At 61.4% G+C, this 13,048-nt stretch overlaps 1 long non-coding RNA gene across 1 annotated transcript; it reads right to left on the bottom strand.

The window, feature by feature from the left end:
• Positions 1–3,370: 3,370 nt before the first annotated feature.
• LOC144616210 (uncharacterized) lies at positions 3,371–9,533 on the bottom strand. Its single transcript, XR_013555355.2, has 3 exons — positions 7,405–9,533; positions 6,106–6,944; positions 3,371–5,233 (listed from the first exon to the last, which is right to left on the bottom strand). It is a non-coding gene; the product is annotated as an uncharacterized LOC144616210 (long non-coding RNA).
• Between the last annotated feature and the right edge of the window lie 3,515 nt (positions 9,534–13,048).

Below are 13,048 nucleotides of genomic sequence, written 5' to 3'. Positions count from 1 at the left end.
CAGGGTGCATCCTGGAAACCTCCCCCGTCACCCCCCCCCCCGCCCCGTGTGTGTGCTCACACTCTGCTCCCCCCACCCCCCAAGAAGGACGCTTGCGAACCCAGGTCGGGCCCACCAGCTAATCCGGGATAACCCCCCTCTTCATATCCTTCACGTAAACTCATCTCCAAACTCCTTGTTTTGCCGTATGAGGTCACGTTCACACGACCACGGTTAGGATGTGGACATTTCTCGGGGGGGGGTCGTCTTCCTGCCGCTCCCACCTGTCAAGGGCCATTCAGCCCCCCTCCATTGCCCCATAGAGGGCAGTGAGGGAGGTGGGGCTGTGGGTGTAATGTCAGGTAGACCCCTGGCTGTGGGCCCCCCACCAAACACAGACGGAGGCGGGCAGGGGGCGCCGGTCCCCTCCATACCAGCCGCCCGAGTCCCCCCGAGGGAGGGACAGGGGGAAGCCCGTCCTGGAGCCTGGGAAGGAGACCGGAGACCGGCTTCCCGGCAGTGGTGGGTCCCTGGGAAGGTTGGGCCGTGTGAGCACGGCTGGCCCTGTGGGAGGCAGGAGCCCAGGCGGAAGCTGGCGGTTTCCTCCGGGGAAGCCGGCGGCTCAGGGCCTCCACGGTGTGTGTGATCCTGAGCTCTGAGCATCCCAGACGCCCGCCGGCCACCAGCTGGAGGCGGCCAGCCCCCCTCCCCCCTCCGGAAACAACCCCAGGACCGCAAGTCTGGGAAGAACCCTCCTCCTGGCCCTGGGAATGGCCCTGGGGACCAGGACTGTCTGCTGGAGAAGACAGTGACCGGCCTGGAAACACTGACACGCCCCCAGACGGAGCAACGTTCCCACAACACCTGCCCACACCGCTCGAACTCACACGATGTGCACACAGGTGTGTGCGTGCACACCCACGCCTACATTGCACACGCGCACACCCGCACACACGTGTGCACACACACGAACACGGCTCCAAAGTAACTCTCGACCGTCGTACCCTCAGTACGTGTCTATGTAGAGAAAGGCAATCATTAAAGGAAAAATCAGCCCGAGTCCCACCTCCGAGAGGCGCAGTTTGGAGAATCTCCTCCCAGACCCGGATAGGAGGGACGTGTAGGCACATACCCTTTCTGATTTTTACAAAAAGGCATCATACGGCCCTTCCTTGCATATTGTCGTCTCTTTCACCCCGGGGACACCCTCTTCACGAAGCATGAAGCCTTCGTGCCCCGTGGGGCACACTTGCTAGAGAGCACCCCCAGGGGGCCGCGTTCACGGAAACGTGGCCTTATAACACCCTCCTTCCAGTGGACTCCGTGGCCGCAGTGAACCCAGAACGAGGCTCTGGGCACCTGGCACGGTTGAGACCCTCCCGGTGCAACACCACCCAGGACGCAGCTACGTGCCCGGGAGCAGGTGCCCAGGGAGGGCTGGGGAGGCTGGGCGTGGGTGAGAAACACTGGCGTCAGACCTACCCTGGGCACCAGCCTGCCCGGTGACCCCAGAATGGGCGTTTCGCTGCCTGGGGTCCCGAGTACAACTGTGTGGGTGGAGGACAGGACCTTGAGCCGGGCCTTAGGGACAGGGGCAGGTGGAAGGAAGGCAGCCGTGCAGAAGGACAGTGTGGGCACAGGCCTGAGGTGGGGACTGGGAAGGGGTCGCATGGGATGGCCGAGGCTGACCTTGGCTAGAGCACGGGACCATTCCGTCCTGTTAAAGGAGCTGTGATGTCTTTTTAATTGTAGCGAAATATATTTAAGATAAAATTTACCTTTGAACCATTTTTAGGTATACAGTTCGGCAGCATTAAGCGCATTCATAACGTGCAACCACCCGCATCTCCAGAGCGTGGTCACCTCCCCCGTGCATTCTGGACACTCGCCCCTCATCAGATGTGCCACCAGCAGGTGTGTGTGTCGGTCGCCTGTTCCCTCTGTTGACCGATTGTGTCCTTGACATACAAGGGGTTTCATTTTGACGAAGGCCTGTGCCCTTGGCGTCCTATCCAAGAAACAGTCACCAAATTCAACGTCATGAAGCTTTTCCCTAATTTTTCTCCCAAGAGTTTTATTGTCTTACTGTTACGTTTAGGTCTTTGATCCACGTTGAGTGAATGTTTGGATATGGTGTGAGGTAGGGGTCCAGCTTCACTCTTTTGCATAAGGATGTAAAAAGGCTTGTTAAATTTCTTTTATTTTTTTAAGTGTGTTTATTTATTTTGAGAGGGACAGAGAGAGCAGGGGAGGGCCAGAGAGATGGGGGGAGAGAGTGATTCCCAAGCAGGCTCTGTGCTGTCAGCATGCAGCCCGATGCAAGGGCTCAAACCCATGAACCTCGAGATCATGACCTGAGCCGAAATCAAGAGTCAGATGCTCAACTGACTGAGCCTCCCAGGCACCCAGAGAAGGATTTCTTAAAAGGAAATTTAATACATATATATATGCTGCTTACAGAAGCAGTTAAACATTTCCCACCCCCACCGCCCTCAGCGCCGGCAGCCCCCGCTCTGCTCTCTGTCCCGACGAGCTCCGCCTCCGTAGACCCACATACGGGCACCGGCGTGTGCTGTTTGTCTCTCTCCGCGCGACTCAGCTTGGCGCCCCAGGTCCGCCCGTGTCGTCGCAAGTGCCGGCAGTTCGTCTGTCTCACGGCTGAGTCACGCCCCATCGTCCACACTCGCCACATCCCCCTACCCGCTCGTCCCTCGGCGGACGCTGGGGTTGCATCCGTGTCTCGGCTGCGTGAATGATGCTGCCAAGACCATGGGGGCGCAGAGAACCCTCTGCAGCCTGCTCGCACTTCCTTTAGGTCCATCCCTGAAGCGGGTCGTAGGGTAGTTCTGTTTTGACCTTTGGGAGGACCCCACACTGTTCTCCAGAGCGGCTGCCCCAGTGTGCATTCCCACCAACAGCGCACGAGGGTTCCCCTCTCTCCGCATCCTCGTCTACACCTGTTGTTGCCTGAGTTGCTGACTTTCGCCATTCTGACAGGTGGGAGGTGCTATCTCACTGTGGTTTCGATTTGTATTTTCTGATGATGAGTGGTGCCGAGCACCTTTCGTGTGTCTGCTGGCCATCTGTGTCTTCTTTGGGTGCAGGGGGTGCAGGGGTACAGGGGATGTGGGGGTGCAGGGGATGCAGGGGTGCAGGGGGTGCCGGGGGTGCAGGGGGGATGCATGTGGGTGCAGCAGGACCCCTACCTCATACGACACACAGAATGACCCGAAGGGGTCCCAAGCCCATAGAGAAGCACCAAGGTTTTATCGCCCTTAGAGAAAAACACAGGTGTCCTCGTGACGTTGGGGTAGGCTAGGCCTTCTCAGATATGACACCTAAAAACGCAAGCGAACAAACACAAAAACGGACAAATTGGGCTTTATCAAAATTAGACTTTTGTGCCTCAAGGACACCGGTTAAAATACAACCCATAGAATGGGAGAGAACTGCTCACAAATCATATATTCGATAAGGGACTTTTATCCAGAACATACAGGTAACTCCTGCGACTCAATAGTTTCAAAAGGCCCCCCAATTTAAGGACGGGCAAAGGATCTGAACCGACATTTCTCCAAGGAAAACATACAAATGGCCGAAAAGCACACGAACATCATGAGCCGTCAGGGAAATGCAAATCGAAACCACAAAGAGACGCCCTTCACATATATTAGGGTGGCTTTTAATGCGTTTTTAGGAGACGGAAAGTAGCAAGGGTTGGCAAGGAGGCAGAGGGCGGGAGCCCGGGGCGCTGCCGGCGGGGGCGAAGGGCACTGCGGTCACCCGGGAAGACGGGCTGGCGGCTCCTGCGGAGGTCGGTCCGCGAGCCCCGGCAATTCTGCTCCCGGGAGTGTGCTCCCAAATGCTCCTTGACGGTCACTGGATGAACCAAGCGTCGCGTGCCATGCCGTGGACCCCCTGTGCAGCCGTGAAAGGGAACAGAGCGCCGACAGGTGCCACACTCTGTAGGGCTCCATGTGCCTGACATGTCCAGAGAGGGCGGGTCTGCAGGGACAGAGGAGGCACATTGCTGGTTGCTGGGGGGCGGGGGGGGGGGAGTGGCAGCTAACGGGCACAGGGTTTGTTCAGCGGCGTCCTAAAATTAAGTGTGGGGACGCCTGCACACGTCTGTGAACACATGAAAACGCACTGACGCGTGTACTTTGTGTGGCGTGTGAATCACGTGTCACTGAAGCCGGTACAGTTTTCCAAACTGGAGATGCCAGCGATGGGGTGTGCAGTCGGAACCCCGGAGGGACGGAGGAGGAAGTCCCCGCTGTGAGGCGTCCTGGGAACGAGGAGGTGCCAGCCAGGACCTGGGGCAGGGGCAGGGTGGGTCGGAGGGTGGATGAAAGCCAAAGGCGGGACAGGTAGGCGGAGGGCAGAGACCGTCGTCCAGGAGGGTGGGAGGCGTGGGGCGCCGCTGCCCTCAAGGAGGGGGGCACTCAGTGCCCGGGGCCCCGGTCTCTGCCGGCTGGTCGGCTGGTGCCCTGGCAGCCTCCGAGAGGCACAGTGCACAAGAGTGCGGAGGCCGGGTGTGCCCGTGCGAAGGAGGAGAGACGGGGCTCTGACAGTCACATGGCAGGCAGGACGCGTCCGAGCCTGAGCACGCGGGGTCGGGAGCCGGCTGCATCACGGAGCTGGCTCGTGGTTACACCGTGCGCCCCCCACGATCTCCGGGCGCCAGCCATGCCCGGGACCTCCCGCCTGCAGCCAGATGCTCCCGGTTACAGATGTCCAGTGAGGCCGGCTCTGGGCCACCGCTGGGGTCGGGCCGCCTGGGGAGGGGGAACCACACAGGCTCTGGGTGAGACAAAGCAGAGGCCAAGCCCCAGCCGCCATTTCACAGGCCTTAGCCTCAGGCCCCCACGCGTAAAGTGGGGGCCTGGTGTGCACGTAAAGGGGACAGTGCCCAGCACATCATGGGCGCTCTGTAAACAGTAGGTGCATAACCCCCGCCCCTGGGCTGAGCGCTCCTTGTGAATCTATATTTACTGTCGGGGTCCGGCTGCACACGGCCTCTGTGCAACAATCTAAGTTGCGGGTAACCCCAGGACACCCAACCCAGCTGATTATTGACTTAATTCACTGAGAACAGAGTACAGCTTCAGGCGTGGCATGATCCAGGATCCAGGACCCAGGCTCTGCTTTTTCTCTCCTCTCAGTTCCACTTCTCATGTGGCTTCGTGCCAAGGCAGACACTCCCCTCAAGGTCATCGGATGGTTACAGAGTCACGGGTCCTGATTCTCACATCTGAAGAAAGAAAAAGACTGGGCTGGAGGCAAAAATCTCCTCCAGCCGGAAGCTCAGGCAACTGGCTCCTTAAGTGGAATTGACTCTCATGGGTTAGGGGGACCCACGCCTGAACCAATCACCGTGGAAGGGGGGCGGGACATGCCCATGTGCTGGGCCAATCAGGGCCTACCCTTGAAAGGTGCTAGGACCTGAAACTTGGCTCCTGTGGACTGGGAAAGTGGGGAGCAGTTCTAGGAAGACAGCGTGACCTGTGGCCCGAGCCCGAAACGGCTGCAGGGTGGGCGCTGGGTCCAGGCTGAGAGGCCCAAGGAGCTGTGGGGACCCCAGCCTGGCGGGACAACGTGGGGCGTGGGGCACTGCCGACAGAGGAGATGCTGGAAGAACGAGGCAGGCAGGCTGCCCCGGGGGGTGTGTGAGAGGCGCTCCCTTCCCGGAAGGTGTGCAAGCCCCTTGGGACGACCCCTGGGTGTGTGTGGGCGGGGGGGGGCTCTAGCTCTGTCCCGGAGCACGTCACTTTGTGACTGCGTGACCCCAGCCTCCAACTGGGCACCTTCGGTATTCCCCAGCCCACACCGCCCCCCAAATCAGGGCCCGCTGTGTGACCTGGGGCGAGTCACTTAAGCTCTCTGAGCCTCGGTGTTCTTTCCTGTGACGTGGGAATGGTAGGAGACCCTCCACCGGGACACGTGGGGACTCAAACTACAGGGAACACAGTAGTCGCCCAGAAATGACTTGGCGCTGGGACCGTTGGAGGGGGGCTCCTGGGGGCACCTGTGTCCTGTCACCACGTGAAAGCTTTGAGGGGGGCCCCAGACGGCCAGCAGCGCCCTCCTCGCCCTCAGCTCTGAGCTGCTTTGTCTCTGGCTCACCTTCAGCACAGCTGGCCCACGGGGACCCCGGAGGACACAGCTCACGGGGTCTGAAGAGCGGCTCGGCCCGGGGGCGCAGGGAAAGGGGTTCCAGACTCCTGCCCATGGCTCCTGGCAGGTTTGCCCATGCCTGACACCCTGGACGGCCAGAGTGACTGTCCCGGGGCATCGCCCGGCCCGAGGCTCCCACGAGGCCGGAGAAGGGCCTCGGGGCCTGAAGGCCGGACGGCTCCCGGGAGGCAGGCGGCGGAGGCCCGCGGCCACCAGCCCGGTGGGTGGGGCTGGCGGTCCCGAGAGCAGCCGAGCCTGACGGAACAGACAGGCCGTACCCTCCCAGGAGAGGGGTCACGTCCAACACCTCCCCCGTGGGGGATGGGGCAGGGTGGGGTGATTTCCCAGAAGGGCCTGGGCTGCAGACAAAGCTGAGGGTTGTTGTCTTAAAAGAAAGAGCCCAAGCCCTGCTGGCCGGGGGCCCCGATTTCATCATTTCCATCAGCCGGGCCCCTACCCTGCCCATCCTGGCTCAGCCTCCCCGCCTGGGCCTCGGCGTCGGCCGGTTCCCAGCCAACTTGCGCACGAGAGGTACCAGTCCCGCTGCCTGGGTTAGAAGCCGGATTCTGTGGCTCGCTTGCCGTGTGACCTCGGGACGTCACTGGACCTCTCTGGGCCCCGCATTCTTAATGCGTGAAACGGGCACGTCAGTAACAGCAGCTGCTTCGGAGGACGTGGTAAAAGGGTTCGCGCCGCTTCCTGGGAGAGGCTCGGTCCCTGTGACCTCATGTCGATTAGCCTGGTTGTCTCAGCAACCCACTTGCCCTCCCCGGGCCTCGGTTTTCCTCCTATAAAACGGGTACGAACAGAAGTATAGTGCTGAGAAAAGAGCACGGACTTTGGGGTCGGACCCAACCATTCCCTAATCCTGAGTCCTTCGTCCAATGGTTCAGGGGCCTTGGGAAAGCCACTTAGACTCTCTTAGCTCAGTTTTCTGCCTCCGCGAAATGGGCGTGATTGGCACCCTGGGTGGCATTGTTCCCAGAATTTGAGGAAAAGCTCCGAGGAGGGCAGAGCCGGGTGAGCAGGGCAGAGCTTGAGGGCGGCTCCACTCTACCTGGCCGCAGTGGGGTCCCTCCCCGCCTCCAGGACCCGCTCCCACCCTCATCCGGCCATCTGCCCTCCCACCCCTCCGTGCCTCCCCTGACGCGCTCCCTCTGCCATAGGCTCACCCAGCCCTCGCCCCCCAATTTGTTTTCTGTGTCGCGTCACAAATCCTCACAAACCTAGCGGCTTAAAACCACACACCTTCATTGCCTCGCTGTCTCCGTGGGTCAAGAGGCTGGCACACTGTGGCTGGTCCTGGCCCAAAGTCTCGCAGGGGGTTGGCCAGCAGCACCCCCGACCGGAGGCTCAGCGAGGAAAGCGTCTTCAGGGTGTTGGCAGAATTCATTCCTCGTGGTTGCAGGACTGTGGTTCCCGTTTTCTTGCTGGCTGTCAGCTGGGGTCTGCTCAGCTCCTAGAGATCGCCCCGGGTCCTTGCCCCGCGGCCTGCTTCCTGGGCCCCTCGAACTTCCAAGCTCTCTACGCTTTAAGCCTCAGACTTCAGGAAGGGCCCAGTTCCTTTTGAGGGCTTGCCTGATTAGGTCAGGCCCACCCACAGTCAAGGGGAAGGGAATTACGCAGGGTGTGCATACCAGGGGGCAGGAATCTTGGGGGGCATCCTAGCACCCCACCCATCTCCTCATTTGGCTCTTGGGAGCCCCAGGAGGAAGCTTCCTTCTTCTCATCCCCCAGTAGGTAAGAAACTGGGGCCCCAGGTCACCTAGCAAATGACTAGAGAAGAAACAACTGGGGACCGGCCTCAGGTGTTTACGGCCTCCTTTTGTCCATGAGGGGACTGATGTATTCTCTACAGCCTTGTGGGGTCGAGCGGAGTCCAAAGGTGGGAGTTACAGGAGCAGAATTTAACTCAAAGGAAGAACATTCTAGTAACTGAGGGGACTGCTTTGATGGTGGTGAGCTCCCCGTCATCAGAGGTGTGTGAGCAGAGGCCCTGCCAGGAAGCCTGGGAAGGGGATGCTCACGTCTCCTGGTGCGGTCACCCAGCACCTCTGTCAGCTCGGTCTCTGGACATACCTTCCTGCCAGCAGGGACCATCATCCTCTGGAGAACGCCAAGCCCGCAGGTGATCAGACACGGACGGGATGCAGCTCCGGACTCCGTTGCCTCCATGACTAGGTCAGGGATGGACAGCAGAGCCCCCAGGGCCAATGAGATGCACTGAGACTTCTGCAGGGCTGCTGGGGACTCGCCCTGGAGCACGGTGCCTGGTTCTGCTGGTGGCTGTCATGCAGCCAGTACCAGGGGAACACAATCCACACGGGCCGGAGGACATTGGGAGTCCCTGGATCGGGCCATACCTGATGCCAGCCCACCGCGTCAATTCCCTTTTGTTGAGGCCAGTTGGAGCGGGGCTTTCTGTCACTGACCCTGAAGGACCGGGAGCTGAGGAATCATCTTGTCCCTCCAGGTGTCCTGCCTTCTTGCACCCCCTTCCTGCAGCCCCTGCCCTGGTGGTCGGAGCCCCTCTCGAATGCCACCCACTCAGGAAGGCCCTCCAATCCCCGGGTCCTGGAGTGGCCCCCTGCCAGGCCCCCAGGTTTCCTTCCCCCCAGGAAGGGTAAGGTCGCCCTCCCAGAGGGACTCGCTTCCTCTAAGTGTGGTGGATGCCAAGGGGAGGGGACTGCAGACAGATGCTCCCAGGTCACTGACCCCTGGCCACCCCACCCTCTGAGTCACCCACTGATGTGGGCTGATGAGTCTTATCGCAGGCCGAGGTGTGGCCTGGGATGGTCTTTGAGGTCCCCAAGTGACATAAGCTATGACCTCACCCCATGTGAAGCCCAGGCCTGGACGAGGGTCAGGGGACGGGGTAGAGCCTGCCCGGCGTTTGGACAGCTCGGCCCGAGGACCAGGGCCCGGCAACCCCGTCCGGCTCTCCGCAGAGCTAGAGGCACGGCAGGGGGAGCCCCGGGGGGTGGGAGGGGAGGCAGACCCCGGCCCAGCCCAGGTCCGGCCCGGATGCGCTCAATTCCATTCCAATCGTGGGTGGTAACACTGTGTGACGCCCAGCGTGCTCCGGCCCTGGGGAGATGAGACACTGTCCCTCTCCGCAAGGGGCTGCCGCCTGGAGCCGGGTCAGGCATGACCTAGATGGTGGTCGTGTCATAACTGCACCCCAGGGGCAAGGTCACTGTTTACAGCAAGAACCCTCGTCCGCAGGTGCAGGACCCGGAGCCCCACGGAAAGTATCCCCCTTTGCCCAAGAATGTGAAGGTGTCCCCCAGAAGGCACTTGTCACGAGCTCATAGATAGGGCAGAGTGCAGGGCCAGGACCACCCTCCGGCCGGCTTCTGCTGCCGTGACGCCAGGCCCCCCCCACCAGCGCTGACCTGGGGACAACGCCTCAGTCCCTGAGCTACGTTTTCTTAGACGGTCCCACGGCAGCATCTGTGGCCCTTGCTACACGGTTCCCAGGGCCCTCAGTCCCCACAGACCCTCTCCCCTCTTCTGGAACCTTCTTGCCCTGCTGTCTTGTGTGCCCCAAACTACATGGGCTGAGCCCAGCCCGTTCACGGAACAAGGGTTCGTGGAGCTCTTTGCCTGTGGCCGTGTGGCACCTGCGGAGGCCTGGCGTGGGGCACGTGTGCTCATGAGTGGGCGGGCGAGGTGGTTCCCACCAACCTCAGGATCTCAGCCCCTGCTCCCGACTTAGCTTCTACAACTTTCTGCCAAGCACAGGCCCCACTGCCGGAGGAGTGGCAAACCCCCAGGAGAATGCAGGTCACGCCTGCTGACCAACGGAGCGTCTCGCGGGATCCCTGAGCTGTGTTGGCCCGGGTCCCCACCGAGGAATACTGCACGAGGAGCCACACAGGCCCCACCGCGGAGCGTGCTGTCAGGACGTCGGCAGCATCTTCTTTCTGAGGCTCCCCGGGGGACCCTTCTCTCCTCGACGGTGAGAAAAAATAGGCTGCTTGGGATAATGGGCTCGTTTCCATCACATGGACATCACGTTTCCCTCTTTGCCCTGGCCACAAGGAAGCTCGGAGACAAATTTATGGGCATGCGCTAAAACTATCCTCTTGTGGTAGTAACAGTTTGCATATTACCCTCATTTCCGGCTTCCCATTATGTTTCTTCCCTCCCCCCCCCCCGCCTTTTATTTGCTTTGCTCTGTTTCTCTTTTCTCTTTTTTTTCTTGTTCTTGCTCACGAAGAGCCTTAAACATGGGAGCAGGGAAGGGGAGTGAGTGCACACGAATGGATGACACATTTATGCCAACAAAATAGTGTCCAGCATTTGTGGGCAGTGTCGGAGAGCGGATGACAGTGGCGGACCAGAGAGGGCCTGGCAGGGTGCCCGGGGACACCCGCACAGCCCAGTCGTGAAGGCTGGACCGTGGACAGCCTGCCTCCCGTTCCCTGTAGGTCCTGACAGTGGAGCGTCTGCTTTCCTTAAAGCGCCACCCTTCGAGGAATGTGCACCCACGGGAGGGCAGGGCTCCGGGAGAGACTCAGGTGCCCCGGAAGGGGTCCCATAGCCTCCCTCGCCCCCCCTCCTGGGGGGGGGGGGCGGTCCTGGTTCGCTGAGCGGGAGGCAGGAAGGAGCACGAGCAGCAGGGGGCGCTGTTCCCACTGTCTCCCAGGCAGTGGCTCCTGACATCTGGAAACAGATTCCAGCAGAGGTCTGGGCCTGGGGCCAACCCGTGCTCGCTGCAGCCCGCGTGAGCCCAGCCTGCCCACGCCAGGGGCGCACAAAGGTGACCCCAGGAACCACACCCCACCGTCCAAGTGGAGGAGGGAAGCTTGTATGTTTCCTTTCACTCTGGGCCTCAGTTTCCCGCTCTGTGCTAGGAGTAAACACCCCTTTGCAAGGCGGTTGTAAAAGTCAAAGGTGACCGTTGGGGGCAGTGTGGTCTGGACGGAAGAGCTCGGACTGGCAGAAAGACCCAGACTGGAGTCCCAGCCTGCCACACGCTGTGACCTGCGCCTTCCGGAGCCTCCTAGGCACCGCGAAAATTGAGCCAAACAACATATGCAGAGCCCCCAGGGCCCAGGAGCAGCAGTAGCTATGGAGGGCCGTATAGCTCGGTCTGTAGCAGCGGCCAGCCCTGGGGGAGCCTCAGTTTCCCCACCTGTAGACAAAAAAGGTGAGAAGAAGTGAGCTCTTGGCCCTTCCTGAGGTCTCTGCTCTTCTGGGCCCTGTAGAATCCGGGCACCAGAAAGCACTGCCCTGAGGGATGGGCGTCTGCAGCATGATGGGACCCCTACGAAGGGTCTGCTCTGGGTCACGATGCCCCCATTGGGCGGGCCACTCCCTCTACCGCTGAGACCTGAGCCCGTCCGGCAGGAGATGCAAACCAGGAGCCCAGTCCCGGAGTCCCCAACCCCTGGCGTTCGGGGTCATTCCAGGAAAGGGCCTGAAATTCTCCACGTCTTCAAAGAAAAAGACATTTCCGGTTTTTGGGGGGGCAAAAGCACATGTCCCTGTTGCCCCTTTGAGAAGAGGAAGCCCCAGCCTCCCTTCACACCCCACCGCCCTGTTGTCGTCCATGCTCGTGGCCACTGCCTCTCGGCCCCCGCTCCTTCTCCTTCCTCTGGGCCCGCGGTTCCCACCCTGGGTGGCCGTAAACTTGGGTGAGAACCGACATCTCTGTGGTCACCAACGCCCCTCTCTGAAGGGCAGCGTTTCCTTCTGTGGCGAGGTAGGCTCGAGCCACGGAGCCGCCTGTGACCGTCGCCGAGAGAAGCCACGGGTGTTTCCATGACCACCGTGGCTGCTGCGGGCACCCCAAGTGTCCCTTCTGCTCCGAGCTGCTTGCAGATCTCGGCTGGTAACCCCGCCCCTGGCCAGACGCTGTTATTTAACACGTTCACAAAGAGGCCCGTGTGTCCATCGCAGACTTATTTCGTTGCTCTATTTTAATCTCTGCGTTTGGGTGGCTCCTTTCCGTCGCAATGCTGCCCAGTGTGTTTCACGCGTTTACGACAGCGTCCTTCCGAGAGACAGCCTGCCTCCCCAACCTTCAGCAGGTGCCCGGCGGGGCTCACGACACAAACAGGGTGAGGATCTCCGGCCCCAGGGCTGGCGCGCGGGCGTTTTTCCCTGCTCGACGTGCCGCCACTCTGACTGATCGGCTTCTGCTTCGGAGCCTCGGCTCCACGAGGTGGTGACCAGCTCCTGGTTTGCCGCCCGCCAGAGGAGAGTCCCGTACCCCAAGCCCTCCGTGGGCTCCTCCCGGCAATCCTGTGAGCTAGCTAGCAAAGTGCTCTTCCTTCCCCTCTGGTGGAGGGGGAAACTGAGGCACAGAGCTGTGGACGGCTGCCAGGGTCACAGAGCGCTGAGGGCCGGAACCCCCAGACAGGCAGAACTGGGTCAGGCATGTCAGTAAGAGGTCTCGCCCTCCACGCTCTGAGGAGGGAAGTCCGGGCCTAGGGCGGTGCTTCCTGAAGGTTTTGTCCCCGGTGGAGGTGGGGAGCCAGGCCGGGGTGACATCTGCTGGACCTCCAAGCTGGACTTGGGGCAAGGAGGGGGGGGGGGACGCGCTGGGGAGGCGGGGCAGGGAGATCCGGGCTTGTCGATTTCCGATTTCCACGGGGAGAGGAATCCTGGGCACAGACAGGGACGCGGCTGGCACCGGGACTCCGGGAGCGCCCGAAGGAGGCCTGTGCCCTGGTGGCTCCTCCCGCCCGCGGCCCCGCCCCTCAGGCCCCCCAGCAAACCCGTCGCCCGCGTTTCCGAGGCCAGGCCGGCCGGCTGGGTCTAGGCCCCGGAAGGCCAGGCCGGGCGGGGGCCGGCGGGGGCCGGGGCGGGGCTGGCCGAGGGGCCGGGCCGTCCCTTCCAGCGAGGGCGGGCCGCGCGCGCCTTTAAGTGCGGCGGGGCCCGG

The sequence above is a fragment of the Panthera onca genome, chromosome B1 (assembly GCF_046562875.1).
Source record: "Panthera onca isolate mPanOnc1 chromosome B1, mPanOnc1 haplotype 2, whole genome shotgun sequence".
Lineage (NCBI taxonomy): Eukaryota > Metazoa > Chordata > Mammalia > Carnivora > Felidae > Panthera > Panthera onca.
The sequence above is the reverse complement of the archived record's forward strand: the minus strand, read 5'-3'. Positions and strand labels throughout refer to the sequence as shown.